Here is a 5372-nt window from a genome sequence, read left to right on the forward strand (position 1 = left end):
GTCAAAGTAATCTTTTTATGTGTGTACACTCATTATCAGCCCTTTTTCTCCGCAAAAAAGGACAAAAAAAACTAAATTCAGTCATCAGAACCTTCACCGAGGCAATGTATTGTAAACGTGACTGAGTTCAATTTCTACGGTAATGACCTGCGGCGGCACTCAGGTGCTGACCTACTGACCATCGGAGTCATAATGAAAGGACACAAGTGAAATAATCAAAATGAACAATTTTACCTAAAACACTTACAAATATATTGTACGTACGTATATCTATTGTTAAACGGATTTGTTTATCTCTGGCATAGCTAATGATGACGTACTTCCAGTTCGGCCGCACAAAACATCGCTTGATAGACTTTAAACATTACCACTGAGGGGGTGCTATGCAATCAGGTTTGTCCAACACCGGCAACTTGTAAGTGAATACAATACTACATTTTATTTTCGTCACAAAGCACCCAAATCTTTACTATTAAAAAAACAAAATTTTACCAATATCATCTGATTAACTTGTCAAAAAAAAAAACGTTTTTTTTTTCTTCAGTCACTCCCACCCCGGAAAAAACTCCACCAACTGCCAATGGCTAATAACTAACCCTAAATTGTATTTATGTCAAAAAAAAAAAAATAGCCGTTTTAAATTTCTATTATTTTCTCCAATTGTTTCGAAGTCCTTTTGAGTTAGGTGAGCGACCAATTAACAAAAACATAACCTGTGGTTTCACTTTGTAGCATCATCATTATTTTTCTCATGTCCTTTCTTATCCTTCCAATTCTCTTTTTTCCTCTTTACTGCCGCCTGTTCTTTCTCAGCCACTGATGCTCTGATAGGAGCTCCCCGAGGCCACGTACTAAAGGGCCAGGGGATCGTTTTTTTTTTTTTTTATCACAAATAGGGACACGGCCCAGCCAGCTCAAACCTCAGCGTCCTTCCTCTCTGGGAGGAAGTGTCAGTGACAGCTTTATCCACGTATTGTCATAGCGACACATTCGAGGCGGCATGAATACATATCATCAAGGTCAACTCAATGTCGCGGGTTCCTAGGAGCAGCTGACTTGGGGTGGAGGCGGGGGAAGGTAAACCATTGTGTGTGCGTGTGCGTGTGCGTGTGCGTGTGCGTGTGCGTGTGTGTGTGTGTGCTGGATTACATCAAACCTTTCCCTTCACACTGGGAATACAAGGAAACACTTGTTTGGTTGCTTTCTTCAGCACACATTCACACGCATACGCTCCGATGTGATCACAGTGGTGGTTTTGCATTAGAGGACAAGGTTGGCAGTGCCCCACAGATCCATAAGATAGGGCTGTGGCCACTTTGTTTGTAAAAGCTGATCTTTCAGTTTGACTTTGTCTGGATGTCAGCTCTTGCTGCCCATTCTCGGATGTCAAATTATTATTATTGGTATAAGTACAGAGATGCAAAAGACTGGTATCGCAAAACATCTTTCTCCAGTAAAATAAATGGAAATGCCAGTCATGTGTTCCAGCCTCACATAAAATACAAAAATGCATTAAAAAAAAAAAAAGGAAAATAGCAATCTACAGTGCTGTATAATATAAATCACAAATTCATACATGATATTATCCTTTTACTGTTTTTTTACAGAGGACACAAATATATGTGTGTATTTTTATATTGTCTGTCTATATATGTTGCTCCAGCGTTTGTGTTCAAATCACCAAATCACGAATGATCGTTTGTATTTTGAAAAACGTTTGAAAAAGGTTTCAAGGGACCATTGTATATTAAATCGGGATGCATCCTGCATGATGGTGAGCAACCCTCCTTCACTGTTGAGAGGTTCTGGGTTCAAATCTGGGCTCAAGTCGAAGTCAAAGTTTATTTGGCAAGTCTAATGAGGACAAGCATGATAACAACTTGACATGTAACATAGTCTGAAAGTCTAGCAAATCAAAAACATCAATTATACCAACCATAGATGAAAATATGACATTTCTAAAAGGCCACTTGTGACAGCATAAAGAAAGTAAAAATAAATAAATAAATAAAATAGTAATATGCCCATGATTTTTGTGACACACTGACATCCCGGCCTTGTGTATATCCCCTCTGAAATGTAATGTGCTCCGGTGATTTAAATGTCCCCCAAAAGAAATATTATGAATCTATTTTATGAGGGTCGATCATATTTCACTGCACCAAAACTTCAATCTCGTACAAAGCTTTCCAAAAGGGTACATCGCTCACATCAGCAATGACCTTCACTTGCAAAAATTGCCGATGGTGCTTTTTTTTTTCCACACTTACTTGCTTATTCAGATTTGATTTAAGAATGGAGACCCCTGCAACCCAGTGAGACCGGGTGCAAGACCTATCAAATAAATTCTGCCTTTATGACGTGAACAATGTTTTTGATTGACACTCTCAACGAAGTTAAACCAGTTCCACTTGTTTTCCAAAACCCATTGTGATTGCACCTGTGTGTCGTTGTCAATGGACCGAAATGAACCCGAGACTGACGCAGGTTGAAGTGCAATTAAGGGGAAACGTTATAAAATGTTGTAAACACACCATGAAGGTTTGACATAATATATAAATGACACTATTCCAAAGCTAAACATTATATTCAGCATGGAATACAAATCTGAATCTTAAGAGTAAGCACTTGCAAGCTGTTTGACAAATGGCCTCCAGTTCATGTTTATGCATATGTGTGTGCGACCTGTTCTTTTTCTGGAGAGGAGGAGCCCAAGCGCGGGGTATCCAAGTCCTTTTTCCAGCCATGGTTTTTCAACTTTTTGCTTCGGCTAACTTCATGACAGCATTGCTCCGTGTACCCCTTCCAACGGGGTTCCGAATCTTCCCAGAATTAACACAATAGAGTGTTTGTTGATATTCTCACAGAGAGAGGGAAACTGTGGATGGAATAAGAATGTAAAAATTCAAATAGGGTTACAGAGGGCCACAGACAATCATTTTTTTTCATCCCAAAAGGATTTAATGGAAATAAATACTTGACTCTGGTCCATCCATCCATCCGTTCATTTTCTCATCCGCTTTATCCTCACAAGGGTTGCGGGTGTGCTGGAGCCTATGCCAGCTGTCTTCGGGCAGTAGGCGGGGTACACTCTGAACTGGTTGCCAGCCAATAGCTGAACACACATAGACCAACAACCATACACGCTCACACTCATACCGAAGGACTATTTAGAGTGTTCGACTCTGGTCTAGACAGAGTCAAACAAGTGCCATTGTAAAATCAGCATGGACTGTACCTGCATTATTTTGAGTAACATTTTAACAGGTGTAAAAAGATCAGATTCAGATTATAGCTGATTTAAACAAAAACCTGCATCACATATCGGGAAGTGGGTGAGAAACTTGCTGAAAGCATATGTTCTTGATCTATTCCCTTTTATGGAGTCTTGACTTTTTAATGGTTTCGAGACAAAATGTTGGGTCTCAAGTGTGAATTGAAACACACAAATCTTTATCTGCTCCCAGTTCTTTTCTTGGAAATGTGTCTGTGAGCAAGCCGTTCTGCAGATGTTGCCATGTCAGTGGGGCTACACACACACACACACACACACACACACACACACACACACACACACACACACACACACACACACACACACACATAATGCTAGCATATATCTTTATTTTGGTCATTTCTTGCAAAAGAAAAGAAAAAGTTCTAAGGACCAATCTGCTCAGTGATGTGGAAGACAATTTGGAAGAATTTGTCTTTTCTCTTATTTCCCTTTGAGGCCCTGCAGTCAATACAGGAAACTGCATTCTCAAGTACAAAGACTGCAGTGAGTTTGGCAAGAAAATCGGCAGCCTCACAATTGATCCGTGTGGCTCACAATATGATGAACTGCATGATTGCTAAGACAACAATCCCCCTGCGTATTTACGGTTCGCAAATTCACCTCTTCAGTTTTGTGTGCGTGTGCGTGTGTGTGTGTGTGTATATGTTTGTGTGTGGTGGGGGGGGGGGGAGTGGCAATGCTGTTATTTGATGAAAAAACATATCTGTGCTCTTCCTGGAATGCCCCAAAATACCACAAGATGGTGCTAGTGCTCTCGTATCAATAGGAAAGTAGTACAGTAACTGGTCAATAGCAGTACGCTGAAGTGACACATCTAAACTGAAAAACAGGGTTTGAATGTCGGGGAAGAGGGAGGTTTAGCCTGGGTTGTGAGGGAGAGCCTTAGCCGCACGTGCATTGACATGCCCGCTTAGGTTCCCCCCCCCCTTTTTTTTTTAATGCATTCATTTGTAACAAGTCTATTGTGGTTAATGATAAATTAGGAAATAACTAAAACTAAACTTGAAAAAAACATTTTCATTCAGGAAATAAAATGCTTTTTAAAACAAAAACTTTTTAGAACTACATTTTATGTTTGGATAACAAAAAGTAATTAGAATTATTGCAAAAACGTCCTTCGTTTTAGTGTTTGTCAATTAACATTACAATATACATGAGAAGAATTCATTTAAAAAATATTTCTTTTGGTACGTTCGTATAGTTTACTTTATTACAAAATTGTGACTTTTTTTATCTTGCACTCAACATGTATTCTACATATTACAAAAAATACAACTACAGTAATACTAAAACTAACAGAAACAAAACTAAAATGAAGCATTTTTGAAAAAACAAAAACTATTAAAAAAAAAAAAAGACCTGCTCAAAAAACAAATTAAAACTAACCGAATAATTTTTTAAAATGTAAAAACGAAATGAAAATGAATTACTATGAAAAATCAAAAAGTATTACAATACGTAACAAAAGAATGATGGCGTTGAGGGCTGCAATGGAGTAATTGTATTTTAATTCATTTCTAGATGATATACTGCAAGTAGATATACGAATACAAAACAATAACCTTGTTGACAGAAAAAAAAACTTGGAAGGTACTACCATACAACTCCAGAATTCGCAAACGATTACTCAACACCTTTATAAAATAACAGATTGTGAATAAACAATTAGTCCTTACGGTGGTGGAAGTTTCATGACTGTAAAGTTGCTTGCAACCTTGGAAAACTTTTTCTCTCTCTTTTTTTAAAGCCAAAAACATTTTTTTTTTGCATTTGCTATGAATCATGCACCATCTGGTTGCCCTTGACATTCCATCCCAGCGGACAAAACATCAGACAGACGAATGACGTTGAAGCTCCCCTTGAAAAAAAACCTTGGTCCCAAACATCCTCACAAATAACAGCCCAGGAGCCAAGGATGTGGCGCTTTTTATCAACACACACACACACACACACACACACACAGATGCACGTGCATACCCCCCCTCCAACCACACACACACACACACACACACACACACACACACACACACACACACACACACACACACCACCCCATAAGAGCTTGTTTACAAAA

Source organism: Hippocampus comes, unplaced genomic scaffold, assembly GCF_001891065.2.
Source record: "Hippocampus comes isolate QL1 unplaced genomic scaffold, H_comes_QL1_v1.1 scaffold182, whole genome shotgun sequence".
Classification (NCBI taxonomy): Eukaryota; Metazoa; Chordata; class Actinopteri; order Syngnathiformes; family Syngnathidae; genus Hippocampus; species Hippocampus comes.